Raw genomic sequence first — 19,369 nt, forward strand, 5'->3', positions numbered from 1 at the left:
GCAGCACCATCACTTCCAGTTCTTTTATTGGTTAGTTGGAGATAAGAGGTTCAGGAACTTTTCTTCCCTGGATGGCTTTAAAATGTGACCCTCACATCTCAACTTTTTGAGTATTTAACATTATAGGCATGAGCCACCAGTGCCCTACTAGAGTATACTTTTGATGAATTATTCCCAGAAAGGGTAAACATATTTATAATCGTATTTCCCTTAGTCTTCTAACACAGTGTCTATTGATATTTATTTTAGCTCTAGGCTGAAAGCATATTGCCCATTGATTTCATTTGTGTTTCTTAATGACAAGAAAAAAGATAGAAATTATATTCATATACACACAAAAAGCTTTAGTATCATTTGTTTTCTGGTCTTAAAACATTCTTGAGTTTATAACTTTACAGAAAGTATTTCAAGAAATGTTTTCATCATAAGCACTTAAAAACTTAATAATATTATTTTTATTATAAATATGACAACCTAAGTCATAGTTTTTGAGTATGCAAATTCTGGAAATTTTATTTTTTTAAAGCTCATATTTTTGGCACTGTTTTGTATGTGTAAAACCCATCATATGTATGACAAATACAAAATTCAGCAAAAGATAATATTTCTCAATGTATGGTGAGCCTTTTTTCTTCCTTCCTCCCTCTCTCCCTCCCTCCTTCCCTCCCTCCCTCCTTCTTATCCTTCCTCCTTTCCTTCCCTGTTTCTTTCTTTTTTCCATGTCAGTACTGAGGCTTGAACTCAGAACATCTCAAAGTCTTGATTGCTGGGCTTCCTCACTCACAACTGGCAAACTGAACCACATCTCCAGCCTAGCTTTTTGCTGGTTATTTTGGAGACAGAGTCTCAAAGACTTTTCTGCTCTGACCGGTTTCCAACCACAGTCCTCAGCCTCCTGAGTAGCTAGAATTATTGTCATGAACCAGTGGCCCCTAGCATGGATTTTTTTTCTAGTTCTGTTTAAATTTTAGAAGTTAAGTATTCCTGAGAAAAAGTTATTTAATTCAAGTAACAGCCAATTTTAGGTTCCAGTAAGATGTGTGCAATGTTGGATGAGAAATGGTTAGCCTGCTCTCCTTTTCCTTGTCTTGGGCTTCAGACTGTGATGCAGTCTGCATCACGTATTTATGGTACTGAGAAAATTCTATGAAGATGCTCTCAGGGGAGATGTATCGAAGCCAAAGCCCTGTTCATCAGGACACTGTGCTTTATAGTAATAAGATACCCATTCCCATCATTGTGCATTAGCAGCTGCAAATAACCTCAATTCACTTAAAATGCTTTAAAATGGAACATGGCTGTAATTAATTAAAAGGCAACTTATTTACTGAGAAGGGAAATAGGTCAATTAAATAGAGATTTGGGAGAAAGTATTGATTGAGAAGGATCTCTCTACAATTTACATCCAAGCATCCCAGGAAGTGTCATTGTAACATTATGTGAGAACTGAGCAAAAGAACTTTTGTGTAAACATAGCAGTTTGGACCCAGAATCCCAGTACTCTTCTAGAGGTTCAGAGAGCTCTGTCTGCCTTCTCATGCAGTGACTTCTCTTCTTCACTCTTTCTGCAGATTAGAAATTGTTTCCCTAGAGAAATTGATTCCATTTTCCTGGACCTGGGTTAATAGGTCCAAAGAAGGAATAGGTTTGAAGTAGAAGACCAAAAGAAGACATGAAATAAAACTTGCACACTAATCTATTGACTCCTGTCAACTCATCTGGCTACTGCTCCGAGAATGTCTCCTGCCACCTCTACACCCCTCAGTCTTACCCCTTGGGAGAAGGCAAAAAACCTCAGGGATAGTGGAATCACAAATGCTTAAATGTAAACACACAGCTAAAAGACGAAGTAGAAGACCATTACCCAGTATGAAAACCAGACCCCAACAAATTAAAAAAGAAGAGAGTTCTTAAAGAAAGTATTGTATGGCTCTACAAGAAAACAAATGTAATAAATATATAGTTTACAAAGAGAAGATATTCTATATAATATAAAATATTAGATACTATACCAAAAATAATCAAGAGTTCTTGAGAATTCAAATTTAAGTAAATGTGTAATGGGGAAAAAATCAAAGGCTTTGAAGAAGTTTGTGAATTTCCTGATAAGTAGAACAAAAAGAAAGGTATTAAGAGAAAAAAGATAAGAATCTTAGATAATCTATCCAAAAAGTCTACCATGACTAATAAAAAAAAAAGCAGAAGAACAGATAAAAACGCAAGGAAAAAGTATTTGAGAAAGACTACATAAAATCATGAAGAGCATGATGTTATAAGTTGAAGGGCCTCTCACTTGCTTAGTTTATTTAACTAGAAAGGGATGTGCATACCCACCTGCTCACTATAAAATATAGCCACAGGAATAGGGAGAAAATCTTCAAAGTGTTAAAGGGAAAAATGAGTTACCCATAAAGACCGTGCCTCAATATTAGTAAACAGTAGAGACACACCCTAAGATTCTGAGGGTCTTGTGACTTTCCATAGAAATTTCTACCCTCAATCATCAAGTGCAAGAGAAGAATGAAGGCTTTGAGGTGCACAAATACACACACACACACACACACACACACACACACACACAGCCAGTTACCTCTCACACAACTTGTCTGAAGAAGCTACCGAAGGATGTGATTCAGCCAAATGAAGAATTTTACCAGTAATAAGTTAGACTCATATAAGAGCACCTGGCTTCTGAACAGGGGACCCCCTCAGGGGTGAACTGTCTTGATTGGAGCTGAGGCATGTGACCTGGGAGGAGGAGCCTCCCTGGGGAGAACATGGAGTAGACTGCCACTGTTTTTGTGCATTTGGAAAAGGTGCTTGTTAGTTATTTGGCAGATCTGTTGGAACACTGGGGAAACAATTAACAGTAGATATATGAGAAAACAAACAAATGTTAAACACTGAGACAACTTAAAATCCCAATGAATTCACAGTGACTTACAAGTAGGACATGGGCTCATACTACTGACTGGAGTAAAGGAGGCAAATCTTTACCTTCTGTAATAGGAAGCCAAATGTGAGGTACGGGATTGTTGAATCCTATCTAGAATTCAAAAGGGAAGGAGGAGGGCTGGGGATATAGCCTAGTGGCAAGAGTGCCTGCCTCGGATACACGAGGCCCTAGGTTCGATTCCCCAGCACCACATATACAGAAAAAACGGCCAGAAGCGGCGCTGTGGCTCACGTGGCAGAGTGCTAGCCTTGAGCGGGAAGAAGCCAGGGACAGTGCTCAGGCCCTGAGTCCAAGGCCCAGGACTGGCCAAAAAAAAAAAAAAAAAAAGGGAAGGAGGAGAAATATAGACACTGTGATGGCCAGTACTTTTGGCTCCTGCCTATAATCATAGCTGCTTAGGAATCTGAGACTGGGATGATCATAGTTCAAGGCTAGGCCAAGCAAGTGAGCCTGAGACCTTATCTCAACCAATTAAATTCCAAGTATGGTAGTGAACCACTATCATCTCAGTTATGCATAATGTAAACAGGAGGACTGTGGTTCAGGCTTACCAAGGCAAATAGCAAGATCCTACTTGAAAAATAATTCTTTTTGTTTTCTAGTTTTATTTTATTTTAAGTTTTTATTGTCAAACTGATGTACAGAGAGGTTACACTTTCATACATTAGGCATTGGATACATTTCTTTTTTGTTTGTTTGTTTTGTTTTGTTTTGGCCAGTCCTGGGCCTTGAACTCAGGGCCTGAGCACTGTCCCTGGCTTCTTTTTGCTCAAGGCTAGCACTCTGCCACTTGAGCCACAGTGCCACTTCTGGCCGTTTTCTGTATATGTGGTGCTGGGGAATCGAGCCCAGGGCCTCATGTATACAAGGCAAGCACTCTTGCCACTAGGCCATATCCCCAGCCCCTGGATACATTTCTTGTACTGTTTGTTACCTCCTCCCTCATTCCCCCATCCCCCTCCCCGTTTCCCTTCCCCCCATGAGTTGTTCAGTTCATTTACACCAAACAGTTTTGCAAGTATTGCTTTTGTAGTCGTTTGTCTTTTTTACCCTGTGTCTCTCGATTTTGGTATTCCCTTTCAGTTTCCTAGTTCTAATACCAGTATACATGGTTTCCAATGTACTCAGGTAAGATACAGAGATAGTGCAGGTACACCAAAGGAAGGGGATACAAGAAGATCATCAATAATAGAAGCTATGGTTACACATAGCACGTTGAAGGTAGTTACAACAGTAATATAACAATCGTTTCCATAACATGGAGTTCATTTCACTTAGCATTATCTTATGTGTTCATAAGGGTATGGCTCTTAGGCTCTTGTGATCCTCTGCTGTGACTTTCCTATGAGGGAGACCATAGAGTCCATGTTTCTTTGGGTCTGGCTCACTTCACTTAGTATAATTTTTTCCAAGTCCTTCCATTTCCTTACAAATGGAGCAATGTCATTCTTTCTGATAGAGGCATAAAATTCCATTGTGTATATGTACCACATTTTCCTGATCCATTAGTCTACTGAGGGGCATCTGGGTTGGTTCCGTATTCTAGCTATGACAAATTGTGCTGCGATGAACATTGTTGTGCTGGTGGATTTAGTGTGTTCTTGTTTGTGGTCTTTTGGGTTGATGCCCAAAAGTGGGGCTGCTAGGTGATAGGGGAGCTCTGTGTTTAGCCTTCTAAGGAATCTCCATACCGCTTGCCAGAGTGGCTGAACCAGAGAACGGCCAAGAGACATATGAAAAAGTGCTCTACATGACTGGCCATAAAAGAAATGCAAATCAAAACAACATTGAGATTCCATCTCACCCCAGTAAGAATGTCCTAGATCAAGAAAACTCACAATAACAAATGTTGGAGGGGATGTGGCCAAAAGGGAACCCTACTTCATTGTTGGTGGGAAAAATAATAAAAAATTTAAAAACAGAAAGGGCTGAAGATGTGGCACAAGTGGTAGAGCGTTTGCTTAGGAAGCACAGCTCCTGACTTCAAACCCCAGTAACTTTCAAAAAATAATTATAATGGAAAACTTAAACTTTGAAAGTTCTCAAAGCAATGAAGAGACAGGGAAAATACTGTTTTCCAAGAGTGTTCAGGGATGCGAAATCTTATTGGACTTCCTGCGACCAGGGAGCAGAGTTCATCTCTAGGAACAACACACCTTTGTATACTTTCTGTATATGTGAGTAGTCAGACAATCCCTAAAAATTTTGTTAACAATGGAACCTCGCTGAGATCTAGAATTCCAAATGTAGTATTAGACCATAAAATATAAAGCAGATTTCCACATGGGAACCTCACATCATTTTCTAAATTGGCGCTGAGTGAATATATATTATCATTTTTCATTTTTTAAGGTCTGTGCTGTTTCTACAGCAAATGTCCTGTTAACTCCAAAACCAGTTCCATGGGGAGCTAAAAACCTAAACCAGCCCTCTGCCATGTAGGCAAGTGAACTGCTACCTGCTGTCCCTTGGGACGGAAGGGTTTAGGGTTCTTGCTGATTCTGTCTAAACATTTGAAATGTCAAAATATGGTGGGACATACCTTTTTGAAGCCCTGTCCTCGCATTTGTTCATTTTCCTAATAATCTTTCTTTGTAAGATCATCAGGTGCACATGAATTCGGGGTTGGAATTCTACCAGATTTACGAGGAAATAAAGACAGATGGGATAGAGTAGCCAACTACATACTCTACCTGGGATGAATTGATTTTTATTCCTTTTCACACATGACTTGGCTGGCTCCTTAGTTGTAGCATACACGTGCATGCTGACTTACCAGGACCCTGAATTATCTCACCTGCTGCTCATACATAACCCGAGGTTACTTTCCCTCCCTGGCTTCTGCTTTTTATCTGGTTACCATCTACCTATGACTCTTCCTGCTATACTTACACATGGTCAGCTAACCTGGCTGGTTACCTCATCCCCACCCTGCCCGAGTATTTGTGTCACTGATATGGCTTCTCTAACAACTTGCCAGGTCCCAGTCACTGACTGGATTCTTTTTTTTTTTTTTTCTTATTTATTGTCTGTTGTACAGAGAGGTTACAGTTTCATACGATAGGCACTGGAAACATTTCTTGTACTGTTTGTTACCTCCTCCCTCATTCCCCCTTCCCCCTCCTCCTTTCCCTTTCCCCCCATGAGGTGTTCAGTTGGTTTACACCAAACAGTTTTGCAAGTATTGCTTTTGTAGTCGTTTGTCTTTTTATCCTTTGTCTCTCGATTTTGGTATTCCCTTTCAATTTCCTAGTTCTAATACCAGTATATATAGCTTCCAATGTACTCAGATAAGAGAGTGATAGTGCGGGTACAACCACAGGAAGGGGATACAAGAGGATCATCAACAATAGAAGCTACGGTTTCACATGGCATGTTGAAAGTAATTACAACAGTGATATATGGATTCTACAAAAAGCCACCATTTGCACTGTAGAACTTGGGCAAGTCAAGAACTTACTGGTTTATTTTTCCTCTGTTGAGCAGACATTTATTTATATCCTCCATTATTGATAGAGATACTTATGGACATATTTAAAATTAGAAGCCATAGGAGCTTGGAAGCAGATGTGAATGTGAACATCAATGATATAGAAAATGAATGTGAACCAGACTAGAGGAGAGAGAAGATTCCATTCACTGGAGCTTGAGGTATTTCAGAGTTTGGTGGGAAATTTGGATTCGCCAGCTAATAGTTGGTATCCTTTGGTTTTAATTTTTCCCAGAAGCTGTCAGAGGCCCCCAGACGCTGGGTTGTTGCCTCTCTTTATGCTGTGCCACACATGGAAGTACCAGTCACCATCCTTGCAATGGCTGTCACCTGACTCTGACTGCTGAGCGAGAGTGTAGAGACCAACAGGGAGTCCTCATGTACCAGAGCACAAATCACTCAGAAATGGGTCGTGGCATCACTATCCTAGTCTTACAAACTGGATTATAGCACATTAAATCCAGAATATAACTGTGGGCCTGTTGGATACCCAGGATAAAAATATTCAAAAGGGAGAATACTTCTTCATAGAATGGGGCAAAGCTTGTGGGCTTTGTTTCCTTTCTATGTAAGAGCTATCCCTTCCTACATTCTCTTCTTTAGAGCCAAATAACCTGTTTTAATGGCTGTTTGTAGGGAGTAGAGGACAGGATTCCCTTGCCTATGACACAAGGTATAGCTAAATCTAGACCTAATTGACCTGAAGTTTTCTGTGACTATTTCCTAGTCGACAGCACTGGAGTCCTTGAGATGCCCTTTAAGATTGCCCTTTATTCCTAAGTGATTTTGAGAGAGATTGTTGAAAATCTTTAGCGGTTGAACATATGAATGGAGGGAAATTGTCTGTTAAATGACATCTAAGTCTGATTGAAGTTGTAGAGATATTAAAAACTAAAATTTATAGTATAAGTTAGTGGAGGTGAGGGATTGGGAAGGATGGGAGAGAATAACAAAAAGGGTGATATCGATCATGATGCATTCTACTCGTAAACGGATATGTTGAATGGCGATTCCTTTGTCAAACTACTGAAAGATAATTTTTAAAAAGCAAATTAAGAAAAGGAACAGTTTTCTTGACACTGGTGGCTCACACCTGTAATTCTAGCTACTCAGGAACAGACAGGTTGAGTTCAAGTTCCAGGACCTACATACATACATACACACACACACACACACACACACACACACACACACACACACAAATAAGAAACAGTTAAAAAAATAAAATCACTTAGCTATACTACCTAAGGCCAACCTCTCTTCTTCAAATGTAATTTTTATATGAACATGAACCCACTTTAAAAATAGCTTTGTGTTCTTATATCTTTAATTTGTCCTATATTATTTGCCCAGTTTTCATAACCTCCTTAGTTTTCAATGCCTGCTTAAGATATAATTGTATGGCACTATGGTAACTTACATAACAGTTCAATAAAAGTACTTTTTCATTTTCTTTACTATAGTAGCCTGAATTTTATTTTTAAACCTCTACCTCTGTAATTTAGTTGCTTGACTTGGTCTGCATAGTTCAGACGTCATTTCTTGGGAATGTTTATGAATAGGACCAGGGGCTGACCTGGTTATGGAACAAAATGTGCAGATTACTCCTTTGGTAAATCTTGTACTGAAGGGATCCATTCAGTCATTATTCTTTGGAATAAAGGAACAATGAGGAGTAGAAGCATCATCTAGAGATCATAAGAGGGAAATGTGGGCCATCAGAGGCATTTAGAACATTATTTCAACTCTTAATACCATGCTTCTCCTCCTAAAAATATGAAGAAAGCATATCCTCTTCAAAACATTCTTGGAAATACTCTTATTCCACAGGCACTCATTGAATGTCTCCCACATGTCCTGTGCTTCAGAGGACTTGCACATGGCAAAGAGTCTTGCTGATCAAGTGCTTCCATTTGAGTATAGGAAACAAATAATAAGCAAATAAATATTTGAAGGGCAAATGCAACAAAATGAAAAGCATCTCTGTCTTCTGGAGAAAGATGTTTTATTTTCCACAGAGGAACTAAATTTAATGGAGTTCATTGGAGCAAAATAAAACCAAACTGATTTGCAAGGTAGGTACACACCCACTTCCCCCGCAAACCACTAGATCTGTGAGAGAACTCCAGCCAACAAAGTATTTTCTGGCGTTTATAGGAAAGAGAAGTGAGACAACTTAATTGGTTATTACTACCTTACTACAATTAACCAAAGGCTCAGCAACTGTGACTAAATCTAGACTTGTTTGGTATGCTGGACACCGTCAGTACAGAAGCCTTCTTAAAGTCAGTGGCCTTTTATAGAATGGAATTTAACAAGGCCATGTTGTGCTTGATATGAAGAGTTTATGAGGAAGAGTGGGTAGAAAGCCAGAAAATTTACAAGTTTTCAGGGAGGTAGCATGAGGTTAGGAATGGCTTACAAACATCAGTGACAGGTGACAATGTTGATGCGAAGGCAAGGTAAGATTCAAATGTATCTGTTTAAGACTGGAGAAATAAAGTCAGGTACCAGTGGCTCATGCGTCTAATCCTAGCTACTCAGGAGGCTGAGATCTATAGATTGTGATTCAAAGGAAGCCAGGTATTAAAAAAGCTGAATGTGGAGCTGGGGTTCAAGGGCTAGAGCACTATCCTTGAGAAAAAAGGCAACAGCACCTAGGCCCTGAGTTCAAGCCCCTTGGCCAAAATACACACAGACACACAGACACAGACACACACACACAGACACACAGACACACACACACACACACACACACACAATTGTACAAATAATTGCCAATAGGAAAAGTGCAGAAGATGGTGCTGAGGACCTAAATGTGATGTGATGCCCAAGTTGAAGGGCTGGTTGGAGTTGTATACAGGACTGGGTCATGTGTGGTCCTTGCTACAGAAAGTCACCAGTGGATTCAGGTAATGATATGGCATGCAAATCAGTGTGGTATGGGGATGGCTTTATTTTGATGGAGTCTTCTCCCTACCTAGAAGTCTTATGAAGTCTCCATTTTATAAATAGTGAATCTTATGTGGTGTTTTATAGCTTTCATTAATGTGTGTATGAAATGATTAGAATTCACATACATAGCTAGTCATGGCCTCAACTGTCATTAGCATTTATATAACAATTTTGGTGATGGTGGAAATGTCTCTCTTCTTAAAATACTTTTCCCACATCTATATACATGCAGTAACATCTGAAGTTTAAATCTGTGAATTCAAATCTCTGATCTCAGCATGAGGACACCCATAGCAAGAGAAGATTTTTATTTACTATAGCACTGACTTATAAATATGACTAAATTTCAGATCAATTTGTTAAAGCAGTTGCATTTAATTATGGGCTACAAGAAGAGATTCAAAAAGCCTTGTGGTCTGAAGAAAAAGAGGACACAAATAAGCAAACAGTGATGGGGAAGTTCCAGTGACGTAGGTGTCTGCCTTTTGCTTCCATAGCTCAATTAATGTTGCACATTTTGCATCATTATAAGTAATTTTAAGTATTATATACATAATTCTAATTGTTATAAGCATTTCACACTTATGCCCATTAGAATAGATAAGAAAGCAAACTTAGAATTCTTCAGGTTACTGATCCAGGTGCAGTCGCTTCACATCTATAATCTCAGCTAAATGAGAGGCTATAGGTAGGAGGACCACAGTCTGAGGCTGGCCCAGAAAAAGTGCAGGAGTTTATCAGAAAAATAAAAATCAGGTGTAGACCACCAGTCTAACAAGCATAAATCCCTGAGTTCCAATCAAAGAAAAAAATTATCAAGTTACAAATTCCTTGATTAACCATCCAGGGTAAACACGGATATTTATACACACCACTTGGCCATCTCTCATCTGAGGACTCGCTTTGTACCTTTCCAGTAACCCAAGATCAATTGCAGCCTGAAAATCCTAAATAGAAAGTTAAAGGAACTAATTAATCATGAACTTTAGCATGTACGTCACCCTGAATACCATAAAAAATCTTAATACTATCTCATGTCATCTTATGCATGCCAAGAATCATGCATGTATTTAACATGGCCACAGCACATATGGTACTGTGTTGTCAGCACTGAGGACATGAGCTGACCATGGTGGAGCTGCAGTGAGTATTTCAGTAGTCCTCACTTGCTTACTGATGGTCTCAGAGCACAAGAGTAGAGGTTCTGATGGTTCTGAGGCCAGAATGAGGCTGTAAAGCAGTTCTTGTAACTAAAGAGGTGAAAATTATTGACCTAAGGAGGAATGAAAGAAGCCACAAACTGAAGTGGTTGAGATCCACTATAAAAGAAATCTTACTTGGTGGAATTTTGAAAAAGGCAAAGAAACGCATGTTATATGTATGGTATATTGCCTCAAATTACAAAAGTTACACCCACTGTGTATAGTAAGTGTTTAGTTTTATGATGAAGACATCATCTTCATGGGTAGAAGACATAAGCATGTTTGTATATGCTCATAGAAAAAACCATAGTGGGTACAGGGTTTGGACTACCCACAGGATCAGGTATCCATTGTGGGGCTTGAAGCAGAGAATTATGGGAACTATTTTACACACACACACACACACACACGCACACACATATACACATATATACACACACACACACTTGCTTCAGGAGGCTCTCTCACTCTTAGCTCAGTACTAGTTTTAGCTGGAACTCCCACCCTCTCTATTAGACCCCAGTCCCAGATTTCTCTCATGAGTTTACCCTGCATTAGTGGTCTGGTAGGACCCATGGGCAGCTCATTTCCTCCACCTCACCCCCTCCTACCACCATACACTTAAGAACCCATCCTCTCACACTCATCACATCCTTGGCTTGGTGAAGGAGAAGACCTCTGGGTAAAAATGACTTGCATAATGGTCTGAGGTCCTACCTTTAACAAATTCAAATCCCAGTTTTGTTAGTGGATCCTAAAAGTAAAATGGAAGTACGTTAAGCACCAAGATGGATTCTTTCTCTCCATAGCTGTGAGCACCATGTCCTCGATGTTAATGTCCAGAAAAACATTGGGGAACTCTTCATTACCTGAGGGTCATGCCTGAGGGCAGAAGGAATGCCCAAGATGGCTGAATAAGGACACAGGGAAAAGGAGTACTGGAAAATTTCTACCCTTCTTTCATGTAAAGCTTACAGAGGAGACCAAGAGAATAAATGTGAGCCAAATTGGATCCATGTATAAGAGATACACCATTATCACTTAAAAATTATTCCAATTTAAGTTACTATGCTTTCCTTGGTGCTCAGGTAAAAGTAGTCATCCCCCCTCCCCCCTCCACCTGATTCCTCTGTGTCCTTCAGGTCTGGAATGCAGGGCCAGTGTCTGAATCCACTCAGAGGCAAGGTGGTCATTTCTTGTCAAAAGACAAAATCTGTGAAATTATGGCCCAGCGGTGGAAAGGAAGTAGGATGGCCCTAGGAGGGAACATGGGCAGGTCCCATAGAAGATGCAACAATGAAAATTCAGTATTATTTCCAAGAGTTCCTTTGGAATGAAGAGACCAAGTTGCTTAACTGGTCTTTATTTGAAATTAGAGAGCTGATTTGTAAGAGCTTCTCTATGTAAGACTAATGACATGTTAGAGGTATATTAATGAACCCATGAAAAGGAGACAAAAGAGGAATCAGAGTTAATCAAAATGCCAGCTATTTTAAGATCTTTCCTTGACCAAATAATGACCTTCTTACATAAATGCACTGTTAGTATTTATAACAGTTATATTTTTATATTCTTTATTTTAAATTGATTTATTTATTGTCAGTGATGTACAGAGGGGTCACAGTTTCATTCATTGGGCATTGAGTACATTTCTTATGAAACTTGTTACCTCCTCCCTCATTTTTCTCCCACCTTTCCCCTCCCAAACTCCTCTCCCCATGAGTTGACCAGTGGGTTTGCTGCATATAGGTTTGTAAGTGTTGATGTTGCATTGGTTCACCTTTTACCCTTTGTCTCCATTTTTGATGTTCCCCTTCCCTTCCCTACTTCTGAGTAACTTGTATACAATACGCAAGGTACCAAAATCAGTTACAGTGACATCAGGGGTAAAACCATGGTTAGAAAGACAAAAGAAAAAGGCATAATTTCACATAGTAAATTGAAACTAACAACAACAACTACACCACTTATTTCCATAACGTGGAGTATATTTCACTGATCATTAACTTATATGTGCATATGTACGTAGCTGTTGAGCTATTGTGATCTTCTGCTAGGCCTAACCTAGACATGTATTTATTATTACTAATGAGCGAAGCCACAGAGTCTATGTTTCTTTGGGTCTGGCTCACTTCACTTAGTATGATTTTTTTCCAAGTCTTTCCATTTCCTTACGAATGGGGCAATGGAATTCTTTCTGATAGAGGCATAGAACTCCATTGTGTATATGTACCACATTTTCTTGATCTATTCACCTACTGAGTGTCATCTGGGTTGATTCCATATTTTAGCTATGGCAAATTGTGCTGCGATGAGCATTGTTGTGCTAGTGCCTTTAGTGTCGTCTTGCTTGTAATCTTTTGGGTAGATACCCAAAAGTGGGGCTTTAATTTTCTTAATGTTACAAAATAGTGTCAGTACTAGCAAGTAATTTAATTTTACATGAATAGTTTGTATAAAATTTTGGCAAGTAGTAACTTGCAAATATCAGGAAATACACTTTTAATAACATAGGAGATACTTGCAGATTTCTAATCACTGATAACTTTTGTATTATAATTGGTGTCAATGAGTAGGCATTTTGAAATCTTTTTTTTTCATTTCTTTATTGTTAAAGTGATGTACAGAGGGGTTACAGTGTCATACGTAAGGCAGGGAGTATGTTTCTTACCCAACTTGTTACCTCCTCCCTCATTTCCCCCCACCTCCCTGTTCCTCATTTCCCTACATCCCCACGAACTGTACAGTTGGTTTACAGCATATAGTTTTGTAAGTATTGCTGTTGCAATGGTTTGCCTTTTATCTTTTGTCTCTCAATTTTGGTATTCCCTTCCCCTTCCCTAATTCCAATATACGTATATACTAAAATCAGTTACAGTGACATCTGGGGTAAAATCATGGGAAAGAAAGACAAAGTGACTTAAACTTTCCTCTGAACGGCAGTAGTTGAGAGACAGAGTTAGTAGAAAGCAAGGAAGGGTACCAAAAACATTTGTATCATCAGGCGCTATGTAGTCATGCTTTGGTCTGCAGTGGGCTGCATGTATAACAGTGTATCACTTACTGATATCATGGCCATCTTAGTTTTATAAGTACACTGTGATGTTTGGACAATGATAGCTTTGCCTAACAATGCTCTCAGAACATCCCATTAGTAAGGGTACACAACTGCTTCCTAATGGATCTGGGTGTTTAGATCCCAGGCCCAAAGTCCTAGAGTTCCAACTTAGGTCCATCTCCTCATCCCTAAATGTCAAATAAATAGGCCTGCTGAAGTCCAGAGAAATGAGATTTAAACATAGCAGCCATGGGAAGCCAGCACTTTAGTACATCTTCAGCTTTCTTCAGCGGTACAGATGTTAGCTTCAAGTAAAAGAAAGCATTGGGGGTATGCAGCGAGAAATGTTTGCATAGTCAGAACAGTCCTAGGTCACAAGTGTGGATGTCATGCTTGGCCATTGGCTCAGTTTTTGTCCTTTGAAGTATTTGGGAGAAGTGTTATTATATTATTAACTGGAAAAGAAGAGGAACAAAGTGGTATACTGAGTTTTTGGTTCTCTTCTTTAAGATGGTAAGAAGAATCCATTGTCTATTGGGGGCAGTTTGCCAACCACACAAGATACTTACAAATGAGTTTTCTTTATCCTGGAGCCCAAGATGATTACAAAAGGATTGCAGCAGGAAATAGCTGGGATAAAAAAACAGAAACACAGTTGGGTAAATCTTAGTTAATTAACAAGGCCTCTAACACCAAGTGAAAGTAACCAGACTCATTACACTGAGCCTACAGAATTTCTATTTTTGTCCTTTACATATATTTATCATTTTTGAGTCAAGTGTGCTATGGTCATAATTGATTTATGGCATTACTTTGAAAAAATGAATGGGAGGACACATGTAGCAAAGTCAATGGCTGTCTCTTACACAAGAGAAGGCCACTAAGTTGGTTAGGTATTAACAATCAAACCATCCAGTCATCTCTATTGGCCATAGATGGTGTCTTTTTTCCTTTTGCCAGTGGTAATCCTGTGGCTAACTGGACCCCGAATCTTCCAGCGCCCTCAATTCACTAATAAAGTGTTTGGAGACTGAGTGGTCAGAACATGATGAAGCATCTAGCCTGAGTAGTTAGAGGGGAAAATTCATTCATTTATTTAAAATATGTCCTAAGAAGCCACATAATATTTCAGTATATTGCTTTTATGTATAAAGATGACATAAGGACATTCCCTGAAAGCCGTTCATTAATAGAACACTAGAGGAGGACAGAGAAAGTGCAATACAGGGGATTCATCTGATTAAAGCACAATATAAACATCAGCAAAATACCATATGAAACCCATTTGAGCAGTTAATATGCATTTTAAAATGAGTGACAGGAATGTAAACAAAGGTCTTGTTTAGTGGTAATGTTGCAAGAGGAAGGAGGAACAGATAGGATAGTTATGGCCCTAGTACTTTATGTACATGCATAAAATTAGAATAATAAGACTATTGAAATTGTTTTAAGAAGTTAGGGAGGGAAAATGAGAGGGAATGCTGGAGGGGGGAATTTGATTGGGGAATGTTTTCTACATATATGGAAATGTTGTAATGAAATCTCTTTGTACACCTAATATATGCTAATAAAAATGTTTGAAAAATGCTCTAAGACTTACAATGTGCCAGATTGTACCCTATACTGCAGATAGAGGCATGGGTCATGCCTATAATCCTACCTACTTAGAAGGCTGAGAACTGAGGATTCTGATTTGAAGCCAGCCAAGACAGGAAAATCCAGAAGACTCTATCTCCAATTAACTACCAAGAAGGCTGAAGTGGCCCTCTCTCAAATGGTAGAGAACTAGCTTTGAGCAAAAAAAGTTTAGGGGCAGCACTCAGGTCTTGAGTTCAAGCCCCCCGGACCTGGTACAAATAATAGTGAACAACACATTTTGGTATTGTATACAGGAAAGTACATAGTGTGTTTGATGAGTGCCGAGTGCTCTGAAGCAAAAATAAAGCAAAGAAGGGCACAAGGAGTGGGGATGGAGTGAAGTGATGACTACCTGTGAGAAGATATTACTGTGTTCAGGATGTGCAAGCAGAGGGAGTTAAGGCAGATCAACATAGAACATTCAAGGGCAGCAAGGCCATTCTCTGGATCAAGGAATGGGTGAAGTCCAGGGAATGTGGGCAGGGTCAAAACCAGTACCACTTGGTAGACCAGAGAAAGGATTATATTTTGCTTTCTGTGAGACCTGAAGCCAGTGGAAGGTTTTGAGCTGAATCACAATCATATTTATAGTTCAAAGGGATCATTTGGCTAAGTGTTGAGAATAGACTAGGAAGAATAGACTTTTGGGTTCAAAGGTTCTGCAGTAGTTTTGAGTAAGAGAAGATGAAAATTTTCACAAGCTGGAAGTGGCAAAATGATGAGAAGTAGTCCAATTCAGGTTACATATTGGATACAGGATCAAAAGATTTCTTGATGAACTAGATGTGGGATGTGAGAAGATCAGAATGGTAGTGACTGGCCTGTGACTAGAATGATGGAATTGTTAGTTAATGGGAAGGAGAAGTCTCAAGAGAGAGTGGGCTTTCAAAAATGAATACTAGCAGCATTATATCTGGCTAAACTAATTATATGATGCTAATGAGACCTTCTTCTTCTTCTGTGGCATGCAGCTGGATTGAATTTCCTGGTCACCTTGCAAGTTGGTCTGGTTTTGTGACTGATTTTCAGTCTACAGAAAGGATTACAAATCCTGTGCATTGCTCTCAGAAACAGCCAGAGAAAACCTCCCAAAAATGATGCGCTGTACTCTTCCTCCATCCTCAAAAGAATTTAACAAGAAGAAGCAGGGTCACATACGGAAAGAGTATAGGTTCAATATCCAGGCCAAGCACACATGCCAACTCTAAGTATACTTAGCATAGACTTGGTGAACAAAACATAGATACTTGTTTCATGGAGCTACTGAGATTTGATGTCTTATACAGAATTACTGTTAAGATAACTAGGGAGTATCCAGATTGGGCATACACCTGTGAAAGTAACCTGTTTATTGGTGGGTTTTAGAGTCATATGAATGGATGTGATTCACACGAGAATTAGCATGGGTTTAAAAAAGAAGTCCAAGGACTGAAGCTTTGAAACTTTTAGAAACCAAGGAGATGGTCTTGAAGCAGCATAGAAACCAAAAAATGAGCAATCAAGGAATGTGGTAGGACAGCCAGGCAAATAGGATATCCCAGAAACTATTTACAGCAAAAATTTCAGGAGGATTGTCCAATTGTAAATGAAGCTGATAAGTGAAGAAAGTTTTGGCAATGGCCATTTGTTATGAGAATGATAATTTCTTAAGGAGAAAAGATAAATTTCTAGCAGACTATAATGAAGTCATGAAAACTGGGGAACTCTAGGTCTTTTTAATGTTCATTGTTTGAGAAAAAATAGAATGATACAGAATGTGTGTTGTATATAATAATCCATCAAAATTCTCATTTCTCATTCATTGCTGGAACTTGAAGCTCTTCTTTGGCTAAATATCCAGTTTCTTCATTTGAGAACAACTGAATAGAAAAATTGTTTTCATTTTTTGTCTGTTTTATTTTGTTTGTTGTAGCATTTTTTTCATTAAGAATAACAGAACAGGCTTTTTAAGGGTACTTGGATTTGAACTCAGGGCCTTGCCTTTGTTAGGCAGGTGTTTTACTGTTGAAGCAAACCTCCAGCCCTGTTTTTTTTGTTGCAGATATGACAAGGTATTTCTCTACCTGGATGTGTACTTGGGTAGCAACCCACCTGTTTTAGGCTTACCATCATTATTGGTGCAACAATGTGTAGCAGCATCCCTCCACTGAGATAGTTTTATGGACTTTTGCACTGGGAGCTGCCTTGGAAACTAAATTTTTTCCTTGTTCGCCTCTTAAGTAGCTAGGATTATAGGAATTGGCTACAGGAGTCCAGCTTAGAATAGGAGGCTTAGATTGAGAAGATGAATTAGTCCAATATTATATATGATGTCCTTTATTCTGTTGTTTTATTCAAAATGATATGAAATGCCCTATAATAATTTCAAATGAATCTATTTTTCTATTTCTGTATAGTCTCCTGCTTTGTGGTACTCTATTTTGTTGACTCAGATAAGTCAGTGTAGAAATTTTGCTTTGAGAACTATAATGAACTATATAACAAGTGATCTTGGGTGTCTTCTGGGAAATTGTAGATGTCCTGGTGTGTTACCATTGAGCCTTGCATCATGAGTTTGCTTTAGTTTTTGTTTACTTTGTTGTTGATTTTGAGTCATAAACCTATTTAATATGTCTATGATCAAAATCATGGTAATCAATTTTTCATAGATCATGGTATTAGTTTTAGGGGATTTTCATGTCATCTTCTTAGCTTTTCCTTGATCATCATTTTTTTGTACCTTCATGGGAGTATGACATTTCAGACCTTTTACCTTTACTCTGCAAACAAAGGTATGGCACTTAACTCAAAAGTGCCTGCACCAAGCAAACTGAATCTACCACTTATCTGTATCCATTCAGCTGATAACTTGCAGCCCTGTGGAATGATGCTTACAAACTTCCCATTTCATAGCCCTCATCTTAACGACCATTTTGCAAATGGTGTTTCTTCCAAACTATTTTCTGGTCCAGTTTTTATTCTTTCTAAATACACAGTGAAGAATAACTTTTAAAGAACAACAAGGTTTTGAACATATTCTCTGAAATATTTACACAGTCCCAAGATCTTTTTATCGACAGCTACTTGATCATATTTTTTTAGTTTAATTTTATTGCCAAGGTGATATACAGAGGGGTTACAGTTACATACGTAAGGTAGTGAGTACATTTCTTGTCAAACTTGTTACTCCCTCCCTCATTTTTCTCCCAGGATAATATTTTTACATATGGTTGGAACTATAAAACTAATCTCTTATGTCCCATTACCCCTGTGCTAGGCAAGGCACTGTAGTTTTGTTTGCTTTTCTGCCAGTGGTGGTTTCTAACTTACCTGTTCCCAGTACTCACTGTGGGAAGAGAACAAGAAGGATGGGCAAACTGGTAATAATGTCCATCAGTATTTTCATCCCTTTGCAAAGATTGAATTTGAACAGTAAATGCCAGAGCCAATATGAAAGTAATCAATCCAGGGTCATAGAAGGGCACCAACTCATTACTTTCTTAAGGCCTTCTGTGTTTTATGTCCCATTTCCAACATAATACCAGGTGAAAAAAGCTGGCCCTTTAACAAAGCCGCCATAATACTATAGGCACCCAAAAGAGGCAAAAATTTCTTTTTGTGGTCAGAAACAAGCATACAAAATTACTTAACCGTGTTCCACCCAACTACACTGTATTAATTTCACGGAGAATGGTATTAGGCTCTTTTTTTCCCAGTTAAATTAAAACTGGGAGTTGTAGAGCTTCAACAAGAATATATTCTAGTCATAATTTATATATAAAACATTAATAAGTATACTTAGGTAGCTAAGAATATTTCAAATAAAAAGGAATGCAAGGAGTTCTTACTCTACTGCTAACCTATATTGATCACATAAGAATAATCAGAATGATCTAACTTCTCTTGACTCTAGTTTAACATTTATTAATCTACCATTTTATAATGTTGCATGAATCTTGAGTTATTAAAGTAACTTCTGGTTTTATACTTCAGTAATAAAAATACCCTTCTCTTCTGAATCCACACTCATATTCATATTTGTGTCATATGTGTATATGGGGGTTTTGGGGTTTCGTGCTCTCACCGCATCT

At 38.7% G+C, this 19,369-nt stretch overlaps 1 protein-coding gene across 1 annotated transcript in view; it reads left to right on the forward strand.

Moving 5' to 3' along the window:
• Window positions 1-19,369, forward strand: part of Xkr4 (XK related 4) — a 390,630-nt gene that overhangs the window by 44,707 nt on the left and 326,554 nt on the right. The gene's annotated exons all lie outside the window — the stretch shown is intronic.

The sequence above is a fragment of the Perognathus longimembris genome, chromosome 12, assembly GCF_023159225.1.
Source record: "Perognathus longimembris pacificus isolate PPM17 chromosome 12, ASM2315922v1, whole genome shotgun sequence".
Classification (NCBI taxonomy): Eukaryota; Metazoa; Chordata; class Mammalia; order Rodentia; family Heteromyidae; genus Perognathus; species Perognathus longimembris.